Raw genomic sequence first — 23190 nt, 5'->3', positions numbered from 1 at the left:
AATGGGGGAGGAAATAAAATAAAGACTTATTGATTGATCCCCTCTGGAGAGTGAAATGCTTTTAGTTTCCAAGTAATTTCATTCTCCCCATTTTAACTTTAAAAAATAGGAAAACTCTTAGGGTTTTTATTTATTTTAGAGAGAGAAAGAGAGAGCAAACTGGGGTTGGGGGCAAAGGGAGAGAGGAAATCTTAAAGCAGGCTCTGTGCTCAGCATGGAGCCCCTCGTGGGGCTTGATCTCAAGACCCTGAGATCATGACCCGAGCCCAGATGCTTAACTGATTGAGCCACCCAGGTGCCCTGGAAAACCCTGAGGTTTTAGGTACTGGACTTCTCTATGCTTTGGAGTTTATACTGGGAGTAAGAAGCAGAGAGTATTTTATTTAATGGATTTCATTTGGTTGTTTTCAATTTTAGATGTTTTCATGGACAAGGACACTTACGCAATCTATTTGTGAGCCAGTTCACATTTTTTTGGTCTTTTTATATTTAGTCTGTCATTTCATTGCACTGTTAAAATTGCTAACTGTTTAGGTACAAACATGAAACTCCATTTTAGAGTCAGCTGATTATACACTGAAGGTAAGATAACACACAAACATATTAATATTTTTAGCTTTCTCAGATGCTGTTAGAAAGATGCGATCATCTCGGTCTCGTGAATTTATAGCAGTTATTGATGCTCAGATGCTGTCAGAAAAAATGGGAGTAGGTCACGCTGTGAACCCTCAGCCTGTAGAATCACAGAGAACACTTGCTGGGTGAGACAAATATATAAAGAAATGGATGAAAGATCTAAATGTGAGACAGGAAACCATCAAAATCATAGAGCAGAACATGGGCAACAATGCCTGCGACATCTGCAGTAGCAACTTCTTATTAGACTCGTCCTGGGGAGCAAGGGAAACAAAAGCAAAAATGAACTATTGGGGCTCTAACAAGATAAAAAGCTTCTGCACAGCAGAGGAAACAGTCAACAAAACTAAAAGGCAACCTAAGAATGAGAGAAGATTTCTGCAGATGACATGTCTGATAAAGGGTTAATATCCAGAGTCTATCAAGAAGGCATCAAACTTAATACCCCCAAAAACCCAAATAATCCAGTTAAGAAATGGACAGAGACATGAATAGGCATTTTTCCAAAGAAAACATCCAGATGGCCAACAGACACATGAAAAGATGCTCAACATCACTCATCATCAGGGAAATACAAATCAAAACCACGATGAGATAGTACTTCACACCTGCCAGAATGGCTAAAATTAACAAGTCAGGAAACAACAGATGTTGGCGAGGATGCAGAGAAAGGTGAACCCTCTTACACAGTGGGTGGGAATGCAAGCTGGTGCAGCCACTCTGGAAAACAGTATGGAGGTGCCCCAAAGAGTTAAAAATAGAGCTTCCACCTTATAACCAGCAATTGCACTATCAGGTATTTACCCAAAAGATACAAAAATACTGATTTGAAGGGGCACATGCACCCTGATGCTTATAACAGCATCATCAACAATATCCAAATTATGGAAAGAGCCCAAGTATCTATTGAATGATGAATGGATAAAGAAGAGGTGGTCTATATATGTACAATGGAATATTACTCGGCCATCCAAAAGAATGAAATCTTACCATTTGCAATGATGTGGACGGAACTAGAGTGTATTTCACTAAGCAAAATAAGTCAATTGAAGAAAGACAAATACCACATGATTTCACTCATATGTGGAATTTAAGAACCAAAACAGATGAACATATGGAAGGGGGAAAGAAAGAGAGAGGGAGGCAAACCATAAAAGACTCTTAACTATAGAGAACAAACTGAGGATTAATAGAAGAGAGGTGGGCAGGCAACGGGCTGAAAGAGTGATGGATATTAAGGAGGGCACTTGTGATCAGCACTGGGTGTTCTATGTTAAGTGATGAATCACTAATTTCTATTCTTGAAACCAATATTATACTACATGTTAACTAACTAGAATTTAAATAACAACTTGAAAGGCAAACCATAAAACAGACTGTTAAGTATAGAGAACAAACAGATGGTTACCAGAGGGGAGGTGGGTGGCAGGATGGGTTAAATAGGTGATGGGGATGAAGGAGTGCACTTATCCTGACGAGCACTAGGTGTTGTATGGAAGTGTTGAATCACTATATTGTACAAATGAAACTAATATTACACTGCATTATAAATGGAATAAAAGTAAAACCTTAAAAAAAAGAAATTTATTATTTCTAAAATGATTTTCCTTTCTCTTTTCTGAAAAGCTTTCATGATAGGAACTATGAACACCATTAACATTTAAACAGATATAATTAAATCTTATGTTTAGAAAGAGGTATGATTTTTTATCTAAAATTTTTAAAAATATTTTATTAATTTATTTAGAGAGAGTGTGAGCAGGGGGAGGGGCAGAGAGAGAGAGAGAGGATCTCAGGCATACTGTGAGCGGAGCATGGAGCTTCATGACCCTGAGATCACAACCTGAGCCGAAATCAAGAGTCAGGTGCTCAGCTGACTGAGTCACCCAGGCACCCCTAAACTTTCTAATTAAAGTATAGTTGACATATAATATTATATTAATTTTAGGTGTAAAACCCAGTGATTCAACAATTATATATGTTATGATATGCTCACCATAAGTATAGTTACCATCTTTTGCTGTACAAAGTTATTACTGCATTATTGACTATATTCCCTATGCTGTATTTTCCATCCCTGTAACTTGTTCATTTGATAATTGGAACTTTGTACCTCTTGTTTCCCTTCACCTATTTTGTCCATCACTGCATCCCCATCTCCTCTGGAAACCACTAGTTCTCAATATTTATGAGTTTGTTTCTCTTTTTTGGTATTGTTGTTTATTCCTTTGTGTTTTGGATTCCACATATAAGTGAAATAATATGGTTCTTGTCATTTACTGTTTGACTTATTTCACTTAGTGTAATATTCTCTAGGTCTATCATGTTTTTGCTAAAGGCAGGTGGCATTCTTTTTTATTGCTGAGTAATATTCCATTGTAAATATGGAATCCCATATCTTGGCTGCTATAAATAATGTTGCAATAAACATAGGGATGCCTAGATCTTTATGAATTAGTGTTTTTGTTTTCTTCAGGTAAAAAATCAGAAGTGGAACTATTGAATCATATGGTACTTCTATTTTTAGTGTTTTGAGGAACCTCCATACTGTTTTCCAGAGTGGCTTCACCAGTTACATTTCTGCCAACAGTGCATGCAGGTTCCTATAGAAAGAGGTGTTTTTTTGGTTTGTTTTGTTTTGTTGTTGTTGTTTTTAGTGTGGCTATTTTTTTTTTAAAGATTTTATTTACTTATTTGACAGACAGAGACCACAAGTAGGCAGAGAGGCAGGCAGAGAGAAAGGAGGAAGCAGGCTCCCTGCTGATCAGGGAGCCCGATGCAGGGCTCAATCCCAGGACCCTGAGATCATGACCTGAGCCGAAGGCAGAGGCTTAACCCACTGAGCCACCCAGGAGCCCCTAGAAAGAGGTATTATTGATCCTGAACATTGTATTGATCCTTAGCCTGTTAGCTAAAAGGAATCTGAGTGATTATTATAATTCTAATTTATAGGTGAGAAGATTTAAATGCAGTTCGTCCAACTTTCTTGTCCATTGCTATGTCTATATGTTGAGCACTGGAGTGGGTACCTGGTTGACCTAAGTAAAAATTTGCTAAGTGGCAAAATAATGCAGCTCAGAGAGATTAAGTGACTTGGTCACAGGACACACAGTTACTAAGTGATGGAGGCAGCTCAGATTTATTCCAAATCCCATTCTCAGCTTTGTAATGCTAATACCCCAACAAGAGTCACTGAAGTAGTTTTCAGTGATAAGAGCTAAGATAAAGAAATATAGTTGAAATATTAAAATGCAGAAATCTTAAATTGAATAAGGGATTATTTTACAGCTAAAATTGGTTCTGTGGTTCTGCTATGTTCAAAGGGAATTTTTTTTAAATACAAAATTGCAGAGGAAATCTTGAGGGCCATGTCATTTTGGAGTTCACACTAAATCATTGCATTTCAGGGTTTTTAGACATGGAAGAACTTTTATATGTTGACAACAAGGAAAGTGAAGTGTACTGAACTGAACTTTCTGAGGCCAGGGTCCATGCCAGCTTGTTTACCACGTGTTCAGTGCCTGCCACAGTGCCTGATGCATGCTAGGTTTTCAATCCATATTTGTTGACCAGAGGACATCTAGAAAACTAGAATAGTTGCTCCAAGTCACACCTTGGTCAAGGTCTTCCTAAAATGTTGATCACATCATAGTTCGTCAACACTGCATCTTTTTAGGTCTTCAGCATAGCCAACTTGTTGAACTTCAGACTGGAAGGACCTTGGTGAGAATCTAGTCCAGCCTTTGTAAATGACTCTTGCTCTGCCATTTGACTTTGTGCGAGAGCAAGAACTGAACTGACAGTCTTGCTTCCTCCCCATTCTCTACTTCCTCGTGCCAACCCAGAAAGTCTGCATGGGGAGTCAAGATGACCTTCTTCTCTGGAGACCAAGAGGCCCTGAAGTGGTTAGTGTATGTAGAGCTGACCCGGGACATGAGGTTCTCCCCCATTCCTGGCCACCTTTCCTCTGTCCCACAAGCATCTTCATGGGACCGTTCTACTGGAACACAGCATGTCTCTGCATTTCTGGTTTGTTTTGCTCAGAAGTCTTTGTTCTCCATTTTTAACTGAAGACTGAAACTGACCAGCCCTCATTGGGGAATTTAAAATGTATAACTTTCTCACATCTTAGCTCTACATTTTCTAGTAGTAGCAGTCATCTGATGTCTTGAGCATGACCACCTTTCCCCACCCTCAGAGCTCTTCTGCCCCACTACAAGGAGAGGAAGGAGGAAGTACAATGCACTCTGACTGCCCCCCCCCATAAAATTCTGTCTTCTCCAAGTCTATTGCAGTTAGAAAAAACATTGTGAAGAGATTATTCACCTAAGTGAGTACATTTCTCACACAAACTATGTCTCTCACGTGTCAGACATTGTGCTGGCTCTTAAGGAAAACATACCAACCCTGTCCTCAAGGAGCTCACAAGCAGTGACTCCTGCCAGCTAGTTCCAGAGATGGAAATGATGATTCCAGGGTGGTGTGGGAGGACGTCCACAATGGAAGCGCGTACGAGCCGCATTGGGAGCAGCGGGTGGAAGGGACCAGCTTTGCCTGGTGGAGGGGGATAATGATTTCCTTGAGCAGGTACCAGCTGAGCTAGGTTTTGAAGTTTACTCAGGATACGGTGAGGGAGAGGAGGTTCATTGGAGGCAGAGAAAATAAGAAGTTGGAAATACCTGAAGATGAGAAATGTCGTGGCATGTTCAGGAAAGTCTAAAGAGTCATGTAGTCCATTAGTTTTCAAATGTTTCTGCTTGCCTATCCTGATCTGCGCAAATGTTTTGGTCATAGGGACACCTGGGTGGCTTTGTCTGTTAAGCTCTTGATTTCGGCTCAGGTCACAATGTCATGGTTGTGGAATTGAACCCCAAGTTGGGTGCCACGCTCAGCAGGGAGTCTGCTTGAGATTTTCTCTCTCCTCTCCCTCTACCCCTCCCTCTCTGCTCATGTACTGTCAAAAAAAAAAAATAAATCTTATAAACAAAACAAAAGAAAAATGTTTTGATCATAGATTCCCCCACATGAGCATATTAATTTAACAGCTATCCACATGTACTACTGTTCCAATGCATTACATGTATCAGAAACTTGTACAAAAATAGCAATTGAAATTCTTTTACAGGTGAGATAAAATACATGAAGACATTCTCATATTTTTTTCAGTCGCACCCGAAGGGTGGTCTTAGACCCCTCCTTCTTGAGAAAGTCTACAAGCATGTCAGATTCACTGCTGTATCCCAGTGTCTGGCACAGTTTCAAGCATTACTAGGCACCAATAAATATTTGTTGGATTGAGCTGATTTTTAGTATGGCCAGAATTAGCCTGGAGTTGTGAGCTGGTGACAGATGCTTCTCGGCTTTGCTGAAGGGAGACCTTGCTAGATTTTCCCAGGGCTCCAAGCAGGACCCCAGAGCTTTGAGTTCAATCTCTGACTCTCACTGTTTATCTTAGGGCAGGCAAGGCCTTCACGTAACTTTCCTGTCTCATGAGGGCATTCGCACCATTCAACAAGGGCAATAATCTTCCCACGCATCACACGCCACTTGTGGCGAGTGACTAATAAGAGTGATTTTGTGAAGCACGTGGCACTGAGGAAAAGCTTATCAAAAGGGTGAGTGGCCCTTGTGTAAATAGGTGGACAGAATGAGGCCATTCTTCCTCCTGCTCTTACTGCTAATGATAACAATGTCAAAAGCGTATTCCTCTGTGTGACTTTGGAATCCAGGAGTCTGTGATGTTGGGGTAACAGAACTCTTTTCCACCTGGTAACAAACAGAACATAAAGTCTGTTCCAGTGCCTTGTAATTCATGGATAGGTTTGAACACGATTTAAGGCACTTTTTTTTTTTTTTTTGCAGTAGATGTATTTATTATATATACTTCACCAAACAGTTCCGTTTATAGAAGTGTCAGTTATATTTTTCCCATAAGTAGGACTAAATGAAATTTGGGATTCTGAATTTTAAGTGCAGTTAACATTTTATTAGAGATGAGTTAAGATTATATACTTTGAGGTATATAAAGAGCACAGATTGATTCAGCGGATTTTGGAGAAACCTGGACATAGCCTTTTTCATCTTTTCCTTCCAGAATCATTTCCTTATATGGATGCCTGCTGACAGTATTTTATCTCTACTTACTCAACCTACAGATATTTATTGGGAGGCTCTGAGACCCGTTTTTGTTTGTATCATAAGATAAGAGATAAACAGTGTGATTCCTGCTCTCAGGAAGATGACTTTTTAGGTAGAGAAACAGAATAAGAATCCACGAATAATTGAAGGGCAGATGAACAAAATGCTACAAAGTACCCTGGAGAATTAAAGCTACTGTTTTAGAAAGGAGAAATCCTTATGCCCCACAAAAGGAGCTGGCCTCCTGGTGAGCGGGACATGAGGAAAGATGAGTTGGTTTTGTAACAGTTGTAGGGAAGGACAGAAATCCTAGAGGTAGGAATACCATGGGCGAAGACACACAAATGGGATAGGTGTAGGGTGTGGGCTTGCTTGACCGGGGCAGGAGCCTGTGGTTGAGAACAGGGGTCAGCACGGTTGGTAAAGGGGAGAGGCAGAGTGAGGGAAGGCTCACAGAAATTTTTTGTTGCTACACAGAGGACTCAGGACTTGTGGCATATCAAAAGGAAAGGGAGCCTCTGAATGTCCTTCTATAGCCTTGAGGCAGGCAGCAGGTGTGTGGCGAATGAGCAGCATTCCAGAGAATAAACAAGGAGACTCGGGACTAGAAAAGTAGCTGTGGCCTAAGGCACATTAAGGGATATTTCCAGGGTGTCAACAATAGAACGTGGTGACAGGTTAAACACAGGGGATGAAAGAAATCTGAGTATAAGAAACAATGATGGAGCTCCTATCAACAGCACTCTGAGTGCTGGAAATACAAAAAAAAAAAAAAAAAAAAGATGAAGTCTTAATTTCTGCGCTTGAAAGAATTCTTAGTACAAGGTAGCTAGGAATAGTGCCTGGGTGGCTGGACTGTTTGGAGGACACGTGCCTAGAAATCAGATGTTTGGGAAAAGGAACAAGCTTACTAGGGAAGGATGGTTAAGAGAATGTGTGTGTTTATGGGTGGAGGTACCGTGGGGACCCACTGAAATGATGATGGATTTGTGTCTACCATGTTTTGTGTATGTTGAGCTTGTAGGGCAGAGCTGGGGGTCTGGAGATATAACAATGAGTGCCATGGATGGAAATGCCCGTCCTCATGTTGCTTCCTGGGTCAAGAGAAGAATTAGAAGTATGGCTGTTTGCTATGGAATCAATGATATGACCCTCAAAAGAAGTACCATGGAGTATAAAATAATATTAAAGAGTATGAAGCAGAAAACATGTATATCCTCAAATGCAAATAATGCTTTAACATCTGGGTTTGAATTTTTCACCACTGATTTCTTAATTTAAGACTTTTACCTTTCTTTTAATTCTAGTGGTTACCTCCTGCTCTTTAGCTCATGCAGTCGAGAAATGCGGAATGAACATTTAAGGAAGAGTTTGACAGATCTGCTGTAATATAAAACCCACATAGAGTGATGTGTGGCAAAAACGAATGGAGCTATTCTCAGGGCATGATAGATAGTCACATCATAAACACATTTAATAGAATTAATTGTACCTCCAACATGGCATCTAGACTTAGTTATTGGTATATGACTCATTGGTTGAGTGGTTTAGGTAAGAAGTTCACCATCCTTCAGGTTAAATGCTCAGAGAAGATTTAAGGAACTTAATTACAGCACATTATTGCTGCAAATGAAAGGAAATAAATTAAAAATAAATTTTAAAGGACCAGAAACTGGAGGAAGAAAGATCATTCTTTTTTATGGAAAAGTGTTTTAGAAATAGCTCTAATGATCTAGGAAGGACTGTAAAATATTGTGATTCTCTGAACATAGACATGTTTAATTTGATCTATTCAATTATAGCTTGTGTTCACCCACTAATGATGTTGATTATATTCAGGCTATTGGTTTTCTATTATCAAATGAACACAGTCCCCTTTCTATGGTTTATGCCCCTTTATTTTAAAATGCAGTTTTCAAACAATCAATCATGGAACATTACATCAAAAACTAATGATGCACTGTATGGTGACATAACATAATAAAAAATTTAATTTAATTTTAAAAATGCAGATTTCATCATTGTTTTCATCTGAACACCTTATTCTGGGCTGCTTCCACTTTCTGTCTGCACCTCCTCCCTTAAAACAAAGAAGTTGAGAACTTGTGTTGCTTTTGAAGCAAATAGCAATCAAACCAAATCAAATCAAATCACTGTTCCTTCACTGTGTAATGAGGGGGAAAGTTACAAGTCTGATAAATGGAGACTGATTTGCAGGGCATTTTAAGTGTTCTCAAGAAACTAACCAGACAGTTAGCTCGTCAGCTCGCCTGGAGCAGATGAAATTGTGGCATACATCAGTGTCCTCTCGGAACAGACCTCGGGTTTAAACAGATGCCCGGGCCTCATTTCAAAACAGGAGAGAGAACCCACCAATTCACAGAACACCAGTATCCTGTACTTTTTGGTACCTGGAGTAAAGGTTTGTCACGTGTGCTTTTGCTTCCTAGCACCTTGCACACACGAAAACAAAGGCTGGGAAAGATATTGGAGACAGGTGCAGGAGCACGGTGACATTAAATAGAGAGAAGTCTTCCAAAGGCTGTGTGGAATTTTAAAGGATTTCCAAAGAGTCCACTTTCACCTTCTCTACCCTGCCTCGGGTAGCCTAATTAAGAGAGTGTGACTTTTTAGCTGTTGCCAAGTGCCACCACCATTCAAGTGACAACTGTCAAGGGAATGTGGCTGAGAGCTGACCAGATCTCTAGTTATCTGGCTATCTTTAGAAAATACAGTCTTGGCTTTAAAGAGTGCTATAATTCATAAGCAGCCGCAGGTGTTTGGAAACCACGCTGGGCGTCTGGGACTTTAAATAGAGATTGGTTAAGTTTTCAGATGCTTTATAAAAACATCAGCATGGTTTAAATGCCTACCCACCCACCATAACAAAACAGGGAGTTATCGAGAAAATGGAGGGCTTGGGGTGCTCATCAAAATAACAGAAGACCCATGTAAAACATAAATATGCAAATAATACTACGGGTACAACCACTGGTATCACCAGTTATAACCACAGAGAGATACGCCTATTAATGAGGTTGGATATACTCTTTCAACTGTGGATTCCTGATAAGTGAGAAATCAAGTTCTAGATGTTACATGCAGCTCTGCCCCTTGTGAACTATGAGTGGCAATCCCAGTCCCCGTGGTAAAGCTCCTTCTTGTCACCGGCGGGTGGGACTTAATCCCCTCCCCCGCCAAGTACCTCACAGGGTTGTTTGCAAACATCAAATGCGATGAAATGAATGGCGGTGGTTTATAAGCCACAATGGGCTGAGCCCATGAACTGTGACATTACTACTATGTGGAACCTCAGTGGGACTCAGATTTTCAGAAATCTGGACGCTCCAGAGGAATCATCTTGAGTCTTTCACACTTGACAGAATCCCTTCTTGGCTGTTTCTGGTGCTTTTTTTTGCATCTGCTTCCGTCCCTCTGTTTCTCTCTGTTCCTCAGTCTGAGTGACCTGGAATCCAGACATGTGTGGGTCTCCATCTAGGAGGTTACATGCACCAGAGCCTCCTGAAATGGAAACAGGGAGAACACCCACCAAGTGTCTTCAGAGACACCATGGGTACATATGTATTCTGGAAATTTCGCTGAAAGTGTGTCGAGTTCCTGCAAGGGTCACAGGAACGACGTTAAGAAAGGGAAAATGTAAACCTGGGATAAGGCGATATCTAGATTGCTGGTAGTTTCTTCTCCCTAGCTGGGTCTCTCACAGGTCTGCGAAGATTTTCCCGAGGGGGATATTAGGTGCGTGAAATACCATTTTAGTATGTGACCATGAGAAATGTTTTTGTTTTCTACATAGTTATGAGTGAAATGTAGATTTTTAGGTTGAGTTTCCCCCAGGATTTCAGTTTTGTTTTTTTTTTCCTTTTGTGAATCTAGCTGCCCTGCAATGTGACGTTGGTTTCAGATGTGGTGATTCTACAGGTTTACACACAAACGCTCTGCTCGCCACAAGGGCAGCTGCCATTGGGCACCAGGCAGCACTAGTAGAATGTCATTGGGTCTGTTCCCTACACTGTGCCCTTTATTCCCATGACCTCTTCGTTCTCCCAGAGTTTCATTTTACTTGTATTCTCTTAGTCACAAGACAAACAAAATCATGATACCAGTGGAGCTGGTGTCCACACTCTACCCGGGTATGAAAGGTGGCCTAAACATCTGGTCGTTAAGTGTGTTGAGTACCTAAAAGGGACCACTAACCCCCGAAAGGGCTTATGTTGGAATAGTCTGGATGTTTCTCAACAGCCCTTCTTGTGACTTTCTTGTGTCCCAGTGTTTGTGTGTGTATGTGTGTTTGTATCACTGCTCCGGAGACTCTCAGTATTCTCTTTTTTGTCTTTTTCGCTACAGTGAGGCTGCCTCTGGCCCGTCACTTCACAAAACTTTAGTGAACACAGCACCTTCAGATTTGGCTCTGTGTCTTTGGGGGCTGACCAAGTACCTCAGCCTTCTCCAAATTTCCCTCCTCTCTGGTGGTCTGGCTCCTTTCCTAAGCTGTCAGTGGCTTCCTGGGTGGGGGCACCCTGTCCACCATCCTGAGCCACATCGGTCCAGACCTGTCTGGATCTTGACAGAGCTTGAGCTAAAGCTTGGACACCTGCTGTATACACATTCTGTGAAGAAGATTGTGGGCTCTTTTTTTCTTTTTTTTTTTTTAAACAGCCTCCACACCCAGCCTCTCATGACCCTGAGATTAAGACCTGAGCTGAGATCAAGAGACAGACACTTAACCAACTGAGCCATCCAGGCGCCCGGGTGGGGGCCCTTTCTAAAGGAATTATCATTGAACACTACTTATCTGGGGAAACCAGACACACACATGTGATCCAAATATTCCTTCATATTAATAAAAAGGAAATTGCAGAAATCCTTTGAAGTGCTGCTGAGTGTTTGCAACCTGGATGGGTACAGAGTCACCAAAGGGCCCGAGAGGAGAGATGCAAGTTTTGCATTCTGGGCTGTGCTAATGTTTCTTTCTGTCTAGCTGAAAACAAAGATGAAAATCCAGACCCTTCTACTGAGTATCAGTTACCATTAGCCCTGTCCCACATGCTCTGAGAAATACGCGAGAGGAATGAAATAGTTATATAAGCATAGAATTTGCAGGGTAGTTGAAGACAACTGATGCAAAAAAGAAGAAAATAACAAATAATATATGGGTAAACATGAGCACTGGAGAAAATAGATCACAGAAGAGTCAGGGAAACGAGATCCTATCTGGTTAGTGAGAGAAGTCATCATGGAAGAAGGTGGAGTTGAGCTAGACTTTCCCGGATGGATAGAAAAAGCAATGGAGCATATCCTGCAAAAAGGGTAGGCTACAAATAGGGACAGAGGCAGAAATTAAGGTGACACATTTGGCTAAAACAGAGGCAGTAAGAGAAGAGGAAAATAATTGGATAGATTCAGCCTTAACATAATATGGAGACTTTGGTTGGCAGGGGTGTGTGCGCATACCCTACATACATAGAATACAACATTTTCATTTTGAAGAGACAACACTGGTTTCAGTTACATGGTCCTTGAACTATAGAAACTAGCTTACCATGAGCCATTGTTCCAGCTATGCCTGGTATGCAGTTGGAGCTCAATAAATGTATATTGTTTGAGAAAACTTGTAGGAGCCCCTTAGCTGAAAGCAGCCTTCTCAATAGCTGCAGATATCCCTGATAACACTTTTTTTTTTAAAGATGTATTTATCTGTTTGTGTGAGAGAGAGCGAGTGATCAAGTGTGAGTGGGAGGAGGAGCTGAGGTTGAAAGACAGCATCTCGGGTGCCTGGGTGGCTCAGTTGGTTAAGCGACTGCCTTCAGCTCAGGTCATGATCCTGGAGTCCCGGGATCAAGTCCCGCATAGGGCTCCCAGCTCCACGGGGAGTCTGCTTCTCCCTCTGACCTTCTCCTCGCTCATGCTCTCTCTCACTGTCTCTCTCTCTCTCAAATAAATAAATGTAAAAAAAAAAAAAGAAAAAGAAAAAGAGAGCATCTCAAGCAGACTCCCCGCTCGGCGTGGAGCCCCACTCGGGGCTCGATCTCACCACCTTGAGATCATGACCTGAGCCAAAATCAAGAGTCAGATGCTTAACCAATGAAGCCACCCAGGCACCCCCTGATAACACTTTTGAGGGTCCTCCAAGTACTTTTAAACCCAAAGAAACTTTTATTCTCATGTCCTGCACACCCAAAGCCTATGACACTGTGGCGGCTTCAGCGTCTGTCTTGTGGGCTGAATCTAGATGATTGTAACCGTAAACAGTGTTTGTAGAGCTCCCTTAGTGCCAGATTCACTTTAATATGTTCATCCTTGTTTGGAAGCCCAGAGGAAACAAAATTGCTGTGTTGTGCTCCTGGGCCTTGTGGTTTGTGGTAGCTCTTTTTAGTACAGAATGTGCCCCCAAACAGCCTGTTCCATTTTGATCTCATGAGTGAGGATTTACCCTGGGGACTCTTCAGCATATCCATAAAAAACAGAGGAGTTAGAGTTGAAAGAGATTTTTAGAAATCATCTAGTCGGTTTCCTCATATTCTCGATAGGAAGCTCAGGTCCTAATTCAGTTAAGAGCCCTCCCCGCCGGAGCCACGTTACCTGGACGGAACCGGCACACACTACACTTAGGTGGCCTGACTCCTCCCAGGGACAGTACAGTACCCAGTGTCTGTGGCTGCCCCCCAAACTTTGAGGACCCTGAGGTCCGCTTTCTGAGCCCGGCTTCCGCTTTGAGCTTCCTTCTCACCAGTCAGACCAATTCTTTGCTCTTCTTCCTTCAAAGTCACGCACCTCCCTACTTTAAACTTCCTCTCAATCAAAATGGGAAGAGGTACCATGCCACCATTAATACGTGCTGCTTAACCCATTCCATTTATTTTATTTTTATTATGTTATGTTAGTTCCCGTACAGTACATCATTAGTTTTTTTTTTTTAAGATTTTATTTATTTATTTGACAGACAGAGATCACAAGTAGGCAGAGAGGCAGGCAGAGAGAGAGGAAGGGAAACAGGCTCCCCGCTGAGCAGAGAGCCCGATGCGGGGCTCGATCCCAGGACTCCGAGAACATGACCTGAGCCGAAGGCAGAGGCTTTAACCCACTGAGCCACTCAGGCGCCCCACATCATTAGTTTTTGATGCAGTCTTCCATGATTCATCGTTTGCATGTAAGACCCAGTGCTCTGTGCAATCTATGCCCTCCTTAATACCCATCACTGGGCCAACCCATCCCCCCACCCCCTCCCCTCTAAAATCCTTGTTTGTTTCTCAGAGTCCACAGCCTCACATGGTTCTTCTTCCCCTCTGATTCCCCCCCTTCATTTTTCCTGGATTATGCTGAGTGAAATAAATCAAGCAGAGAAAGTCAATTATCATGCAGTTTCACTTACTTGTGGAGCATAAGGAATAGCATGGAGGACATTAACTGATGCCATTTAATATGAGTTCAGGTCGTCACCTGTTCATTAGCTGAAGACCTCTGTTAAAAAAAGAAAAAGGCTGGGGCGCCTGGGTGGCTCAGTGGGTTAAAGCCTCTGCCTTCGGCTCGGGTCATGATCTCAGGGTCCTGGGATCGAGCCCCTCATCGGGCTCTCTGCTCTGCGGGGAGCCTGCTTCCTCCTCTCTCTCTGCCTGCTTCTCTGCCTACTTGTGATTTCTCTCTGTCAAATAAATAAAATCTTAAAAAAAAAAAAAAAAAGAAAAAGGCTTTTATACCTTCTTATTGGATGGACAGCTGTCCTCCTCCTTAAGGGGGAACGAGCATCTGTGAGCAGGTAGGGAGATACATTTAAAGGAAGAAGGAGCCCTAAGAATCACACCATAGGTTGAACCCTGGGGTCGTTCACATGTCAGCCTTTTACTTTTTTTGGCAAGATGTGGGGTATAGACCCCCAGGCTTCTGATTTCCTGGGGAGGGCACTCCAGTGCCTGGAAACAGACTCCCTGAGAGTATGTCCCATGTGGATCCCCCCCCCACCCCACCCTCCGCCCTCAGCCCTGGAAGGTCAGCTGGCTCAGCGCTTAGCTCAGCTCCTGGTCACTCTCCCCCTGCCTCCTCCCCTTACTCTTATCTTCTTTTTATTCTGCAGCATAATATTGGTGCACCCCACCTTTGCAAAAGGTGGTTTGCAAAGTGTGCTCCCTGAAGAACAGCATTAGCCTTACCTGGACCTTTGTTAGAAATGCAGATTCTCGGGGCCCCTGGTGGCTCAGTCCATTAAGCCTCTGCCTTCGGCTAGAGTCATGATCTCAGGATCCTGGGATCCAGCCCCTCATTGGGTTCCCTGCTTCTCCCTCTCCCTCTGACCCTCCCCCCTGCTCTTGCTCTCACTCTCACTCTCTTTAATGAATAAATAAACAAACCTTTAAAAACAAAAGAAATGCAAATTTTTGGGCCCACCTCCAGATCTACTGAACTGGAAACTAGCTGGGAGGGCCCAGCGCTCTGTGGTTAACAAGCCCTCCTGGTGATCTTAGTGAAGGACTTCTTCGAGCATCACTGCCCTCCCCTTCTCTAACCTGAATCTCTGTGTGTCCCCCCCCACCCCCACTGGAGCACAGAGCTCCTGGCTGATATTTTTTCAGATTCCATTTAAGGGTCCAATGAACAATATTTAGTTATTATTTCATGATCTTTGTACTTCATCTTTCTCTCTATTTTTCCTCTTTGTCTAAAATGGGCCCTGAGACAGCTTCTGCTCTAAGAAGTTTTCAGTTTCCGACACTAAAGGTGCTGTTGCAATGCCGTGTCTCTCTCAAGGAGGGCAGGTACAGACTGGGCGTGACAACAGGAGACTTGAGAGGCTGTCACAGAGTCTAGGCCAGCTTGCCCATCAGTGGGCCAGTCCTCAGTAAAGGGCTAGAGTGCCACCAGTCGCTGTTTCCAGGCCGTCCCACAGTGGAGTTCAGGCAGAGTCTGGTTCGAGTCAGGAGGCCAAAGTTGACGTTCCAGTGGGTCAAACATGGGCGAGTCACTTCACTTCTAAGTGTTGGCTTTCCTATCTGTCCAATAGTGATGGCAGGGAGGACTTGGCCTGGATAGGCTGTAGGTGGTTTCCTGTTAAAACAACTCAGTGATTTTAGTTATCAGTTTGGTTGAGGTGGCAGAAGGGGTAAGATTAGTTCTTGTAGACCTCCCAGGAAGTGAGGCCTCCATGTGTTTTTAGGAAGTGACTGAGTGCTGTCTCACCTTTGGTTTTCTCTGCGAGTTACCTGCCACCCCATACGGGGGCTCTTTCTCATCCTTGAACAAAGAACAGGTAAGCTAGACTTAGGTAGACTTAGATAGAGTTGCTAATTCACCCCCCTTATTCCCTGATTCACTCCCAGAGATATTAAGCAAATTTAATGCAAAATCCTGCACCCACACTGGAAAACAATGACCAGCAACTTGAGCATTTGTTCTAAAAAGTACATATTTAGTGGCTTCTTGAGGCTGCTTTTGATGAAATCTGACAATGAAATATATTACATAATAATAACAGTAAGGGTTGACGTTTACGGAGAGCTTATTATATGCTAAGCACTTTACATAGAATTTTCTCATTTAATCCTCACAATATGAGTCATACATTGTTATACCCATTTTATAGATGAGAGAGTTGAGGTACTGAGAAGTCAAATGTTTTGTCCTAAGTTACACAGCGAATAACGGGCGGAGCTTGTATTTGAACCCCAGTCCGCCTGGCTCCATAGCTCTGCTATAAAGGAAGGATAAATCGTGAATGAGGAGAGCAGGAAGTTAATCTGCTGACTGATGCCGCAGAGTCCCTGTTCCTGCCCGAGAGCTATACTTTCTTATCCCCCACTTGCTGCTACCTCCTCAGCTGACTCAGTAACCAGTACTGGTCCTACGGGTCACTCTGTGTCCTCACTGAGTTCCAGAAACCATTCTGGGCTGGTTTCTTCACCTGTAAAATGGCGGAGGCCTGATACGCCTGGGTGTGGTGTAAACAAATAATGACCGATTTGGAAAAAAAAAATCTTGGAGCTTCTTAGAAAGGTGCTTTGCGGGCAGGAAGAACTTCTGTCTCATCAGAGAAAGAGATCAGAGCTGGGGATGTTGATGCCAGTGCTCTTTGTTCCTTCAGAACAGGAGACCTCATGGGGAAAAGCCCCCGGGAGGAAGAACTCTGAAAATCTCAGGTCTAATGAGGTAAGGAAGGCTGACACAGAGACCTTCCCGTCTTGACCCTGTATTTACCTCTTATCTCCCGGATGAGAAGAAAGATTTAAAAGGGCCTCATGAGCTATTATGCATATGTCATTTGTTGTATGTCCTCATGAACTGATGCTTGCTCTCTGGGATGGTGTAACTCAACTCACCAGCTCATTTCCATGCCACCCCCCAGAAGTGGCATCCTAATTATACAACATTGGCTCAAAGCAGACATGGAGACAGTGCGATGACTTCTTTTGTATATATGTTGGTGGCGGTATCTATAGGACGTATAAATTGCATAAATTTTCATCTTTCCATGTTTCTTTAGCAGAATGTTTTCTCTTCTGTAGTCTACATGAGCATAAAATAAGCAGAACACAGAGGCTTCTGGCATTTAAAGTTTGATGTCACTGAACGCTTTCTAAACACAGAAACCGGAAGATCTGAGTTCAAGTTCTGACTACTCCTGATCAAAAATGTGACTTGAGCAGGTCCCTTTAATTTTTCTGAACTTGCTTCCTTATCTGTCAAATGACTTATGACAGTGCCTTCCTGATCACAGGGATGTCAATAGCCTCAGCTCTGTTCAAATGTGAAATAACTGTTATTATTTCTGCTAATATGCCATCATCAAGATCTCAAATATAGTGCATGGTATGTAGGACTTGGAATCAAACATGCTTCCCTCGTGGGTGTGCTTACCATCTCAGTTAGTGTGGTGACAAGACACAGCATAAAGGACTTGGGCTTGCACTGACCTGACATGGGGCCTGGGAGGGCTCTGGGTAGAGCCCATGGCTCTGCCTTTGTTCCTGATTCACAGAGCCGGTGCTTATAACCCTCCTGCAAAGGGGTCTTGCTGGTGGAACATTTGACGCTGCTGTCATTGAAGGTGGTCACTGCATTGTGTGTGTGTGTGATCTCAGACCAGTTCCTGCTGGCTCTCCTGAATCACATACACTGTATTTATGTTAACCTGTTTTTTATGCTCTTTCCTTCCTTTCGCTGTGTGTATTTTTTCTGTTGTTCTGATCTGGTTGGGAGAAATCAAGCATCTTCTTGAAGCAAAACTACCTGAAATGTGTATAATGATCCTATCTCACATAAAGATATACATAAACTAGCTGTACATGTGTACATAGGAGATTTTGGCAAGAATATATAAGCAACTATTTTTTTAAGATTTTATTTATTTATTAGATAGACAGAGATCACAAGTTGGCAGAGAGGCAGGCAGAGAGTGGGGGGGGGAAGCAGGCTCCCCTCTGAGCAGAGAGCCCGATGTGGGGCTTGATCCCAGGACTCTGGGATCATGACCCAAACCAGAGGCAGAGGTTTTCACCCACTGAGCCACCCAGGTGCTTGAACATAAGCAACTGTTAACATCAGCTTCTTTTGAAAAGTTGGGGGGGGTCAAGGAAAATTTTGAACACACCCCAAAGTCAATAAAGGAGTAGACCCCCATGCACCTGTCCCCTGGCTTTGACAATTACCAGTTCATTATCGTTACCCAGCTTCGTGTTAGACCTATTTGAGTTTCTTTTTATCTACCACGAGCATGTATTTGGAAAATTTGAAATTTTAATTGTAAAGTCAATTCAAACTTTAAAAGAAAATGCAGGAGGTTAGGTTTCATTTGTCCCTGTCTTTTTTTTTTCTCACCCTTTTAGACTCTGGTCCTCTCAGAGGTAGGTGATCAAGAATGATTCTGTCTGACGTCCCTGGGCCCCAGGGGCAGATACTGGCTGAACATCTGGGAAAGACAGCAGCTTTGGTTGACAGCACATCTATGTCAGCGCTATTGCCTTAATCACAAGGCTCGCACTGTCAGCCCTACTGTGTGGCTTGCTGTGTTTTTTAATTAAACTGTTTACTTTGGCTGAGATTTATGACGCTGTTTTTAAATGAGAATATGTGCTTTCTGTCCCCTCTTTGTTCCCTGGGCCCGACAACCTGTGCAGTTCTCTGCAAGCTATTTTTCGCAAAACAATCTCTGCATTTCTTATCAGATGGAGGGTAATTTTACAGGGATTATTAACACTCTGCGCTCAGTAGTGTTTGTTCTCCTAGGGCTAGAAGAGGAAATTGTCTGATGCAAGCCCAGCAGCTGGTTAGCTGGCCAGGAATAGAATATTACAAAATCACCTTGAATCTAAAACCTGTGCACCAGCTGTCTGAGATGAAGGACGGGAAGGTGGTTTTCGTATTTAAATTCCTTAGTCGGTGGTATTGAAAAACGCGGCTAAAATAGAAATGGTTATTTTCCCCAGTGGTTCAGTGTGGATCGATCTGGACTGTTAGTCAGAAGACCATTCGGCCCCGTGCCTTGTTAGCATGAGTGCGTTGCATGAGCGAATTGATTTTTCACATCAGTGAGAATTGATCCCCTCCTCCGCGCTAGGCACTAGAATGACACAAATAAATAAACAACTCTCTCTTAGTATCCTGCTCCTCGTCTAACTGTAATACAGTGGGATGAATGTTCTACTCGTGGCACTAAAATAGAGTGGGAGAAGAGAGGAAAGAAGGTGCTGTAACTTTGGAAGGCTGGGGGGATGTTCACAAAGGAGATGCCTTGTCAGCTGAAGAGCAAAGACAATTTTCTGAATTAGTGAAGGTGGAAGGAGGGTCTCCATCTTGAGCAGAGGCGTGGGAGGTGATGGCTGCGCGGGGTATGGGGAAAGGTCCAGTGTGCCTAGACTTCGAGGCGGGTGTGTTTGTGTTTGTGTTTGGGAGGTGAGGAAGGTGAAGAAGTTTGGAAAGCCTCCTTTGAACCTGAGTAGGTGTGGTTCTTTTGGATTCAGACAATTGAGGCTTCCTCAGCCACCTGAAGGGATTGGTTCTGGTTATTAGTAGGGCACGCCTAGTGCGGAAGAAGAACTAGAAAACCTAAGGAACCAAGGTACTCCAGGGCCAGGCATCTCTATCATTTTGTAACCTCTTTCTCCTCACCTCCTAGCTACACTGTGCCGGCCTCCCCACTCCCCTCACATTCCTGGTCGGCCAGTTTCCTCAGCATCTTGGTGGGGAGTGTTTACCTTTGCTCTGGGAATCCCATGGTGATCATCTCGGAAATATGTAGGGTGTATGTGGGAAAACCGAGTGGGAAAACCAGGAAGTACTCGGTACTTGGCAGCCTTTCAGCTAGAACGGCCCACATTGCTGTTTTACACATTGACATCCGGTGAGTTCCATTTGAACAAAGTGTTCCATGGCACAAGTAGAGTTTGAAAACTCCAGCTCTAGTTTAAATCTTGGAGGGAGCCATTCTGCTTGGCTTTCACTGATTACATCACTTGGGTTGGGTAAGATCTCATGCCTCTGGTCTCACTGAACAGCCCATGGGCAGGGGCCACCAGAAGTCAAGGGCTCTTTCAGTCAGGTACCTCCCCACATGGAAAGAAAACAGGCCCAGGGTTGTGAATCCCGCCGGGGGTAGATAAGGTGTGGAAGGCCATTTTAAATCAAAGGGAGTGTTGGACATGGTGGACGATGTGACTGACGTGTCCAGGCAACAGGTCTTCTTTTAAAAAGTATGGTTTCTAGCCCCTTGCTCAGCATTTTGTGGAGTCTTCCTATTCCAGGAGAGGCTTGGCTCCTCAAAATGTCTATTTTTCCATAAGACTTTGAAATATTCCTTACTCTATTCCCTTTTTGGAGATCTCCATGTACATTAGCATATGAAAACCTGTAAGGCGTAAGCTAAGTTCAAGTAAAAGAAAATAATTTTTTGAAAACCACCCATACACACGCAACACGGATTAGAATTTTGGAGATTGATCACCCTGGAATGGAAAGTATCAATCGTTTTATAAAAAGACTTACGGTTACCAAGCTGTGGGGTGGGGACTCCTAATAGAAGCCTCCTTACCTTTTTGAAAATTTTGAAAATTTCAACAATTTCTTAGTGTCCTTGGACATTCATTTTTTCAGCAAATAATAAGGGCCCAAAGTGCTAGGCAGGAACACTTGGTTATGTGTTTGCAGTGTGAAAATTCTTATCTTTTTATTGGGATAATTTTTCGGGAAAGTACAATTAAAAAAAATTTTTTTTAAGATTTCTTTTATTTATTTACTTGAGAGAGAGAGATCGAGTGGTGGGGAGGGGCAGAAGGAGAGAGAGAGAGAGAGAGAGAGAAGCAGACTCCCTGCTGAGCAGGAAGCCCAATGTGGGGCTTGGTATTCTGTAGTATTTGAAGATAAACATTACCTAATAATTTTTTTTTAAGTTGGAAGTTTATAGGAGCTAAAACTCCTCTTTTGGCTCATAACATATTCCTCCTCCTCCAAATTATATGGTAGCTTGTTCCATGTTTCGATTTCTAAATAAATTGGTCCTCATTATTCTTGGATTCCTGACAGACATCACGTCTGAGAATTAATGTTTCACATTCTGCCACTTTGAGCATGTTAAACAAATTACTCAGTGTCATTGTCGCTGAATTAATTAGAGGGAAGTGAGACTTTAGCACGCCTATGTGAACATGTTTTTTTTATCAGGCTTTGTTTATTTTGTATTAATAATTACAACTCCACATTGGTTTTGTGGCTTTAACATTACCTGCGTCCGGGAGCCGCCGTGAGGATTGCTGTCCATGAAGTAGTGAAAACAGTGCCTAGTGCATAGTAAGGGCTTGAATGCTTGCGTTGTCCTTATTAATGAACTTCGTGACTGTGTGATGAAGTAATCACCATGGGTATAATTATCCCCATTTTATCAGGGAGGATGCTGGTGCTCAGAAGTTGGATTGTTTGGAATTACTGGCAGAGTCAGGACGAGAACCAAAAGTTGCTATTCCTAGTCTTGTGCTCCTGATTGCTGTCATAAGAGACATTTTAGGGTTTAGTATTTTGATATATGAACTTGGGAGGATGCAACATTCAGGCAGTAGGCGTGAAGCGAGCATAGATATAAGTGCCTAGTCGAGTACTAGGCATCGAGTAGGAATGTAGTGAACATGGGTTTTTCCTTTCTACGCCGTTTACAGGCGTTAGGATTCTCTTTTCTTTTCTTTTCTTTTCTTTTTTTAAATTTTATTTATTTGACAGAGAGAGAGTAGGCAGAGAGGCAGGCAGAGAGAGAGAAGGAAGCAGGCTCCCCACTGAACTGAGAGCCTGATGCGGGGCTTGATCCCAGGACCCTGGGATCATGACCTGAGCCGAAGGCAGAGGCTTTAACCCACTGAGCCACCCAGATGCCCCCGGATTCTCATTTCTATCTTCCTCTCCCTCGTCCCTGCTGATGTCCCAGGTAAGCATTTCATCTGCAGACCACTCGTGCATCTCCAGGCTTTAGTCCTTCCTAGTGGTCCTTGTCAGCTCAGCCTACCATTACAGAGTATCACAGATGAAGTGGCTTGAACAACAGAAATTTACCTTCTCAGAGTTCTGGGGGCTAGAAATCTGAGATCAGGGTGGGGCAGGGTTGGCTTGTCTGAGGCCTAGCTCATAGGTGACCCCTTTCTCTGTGTGTCTTCACGCTCTTCTCTCTGTATAGAAGTGTGTCCTAATCTCTGCTCATAATAAGGACACTAGTCATCTTGGATTAGGGCCACCCTCAAGACCTCACTTTAATTTAATTACCTTTTAAGAGACCCTATCTACAAATACAGTCACATTCTGAAGTGCCAGGGGTTAGGCCTTCAGCATAATGAATTTGAGGGGAACACACTTCAGCCCATAAGAGTGGTCTAGCCAGGAAGAGAGCTGAGCTTCCAAGCCCCAGCCCAGTGTGCTCCCAACTTATACTCACAGTCCCTGGGATAGCAAAACCCATTAAATTTCATCCAGTCAACTCTGTTCAAAAAGCAGGCAAGCAGACAGTCTAGTTCCTTCCTTAAGGAGTAGACGAGAGGAGGCTGGGGCCTGTGCTGGGTGCCGATGCTGAATGGACATTCTGTTGCCCAGTCTCAACACGGCCAAGGATGGGGTGAGCAGAACTGCCTCCATTCTACAGAGGAAAAAGTAAGCCTCTGGCCTCGCTCACATGGATACTGTGAGATTTACTCAGGTGGCACTCCCCTCTCACAACGATGCTGAGAATATGAGGTTAGAATAGGACCATGTGGGCAAAGCAGGAAGAAAGCCGACTTTGTGTTTCACCCAATTCAAACCCTTGAGAATTAAAAAGTAAATGTAGGCTGATAAAAGAAGGGAAACCAAATGGAAAAAAAAAATTTAAAGGCTGGTTGAAGACTCTTTTGGAAAAAAAAGTCATAGAGTTCTGAAGGGTGTTAAGGAAAGGCTCTGGGTCAA

The 23190-nt window shown here is 43.0% G+C and overlaps 1 protein-coding gene across 2 annotated transcripts in view; it reads left to right on the top strand.

The window, feature by feature from the left end:
- The window catches only part of LOC111146641 (DEP domain containing MTOR interacting protein), a 128268-nt gene that overhangs the window by 19760 nt on the left and 85318 nt on the right, over positions 1-23190 (top strand). The gene's annotated exons all lie outside the window — the stretch shown is intronic.

This window comes from Enhydra lutris, unplaced genomic scaffold (assembly GCF_002288905.1).
Source record: "Enhydra lutris kenyoni isolate GAN:26980312 unplaced genomic scaffold, ASM228890v2 scaffoldscaffold14, whole genome shotgun sequence".
Taxonomy (NCBI): domain Eukaryota; kingdom Metazoa; phylum Chordata; class Mammalia; order Carnivora; family Mustelidae; genus Enhydra; species Enhydra lutris.
Note: the sequence above shows the minus strand (reverse complement) of the source record. Positions and strands in the feature narration are given on the sequence as shown.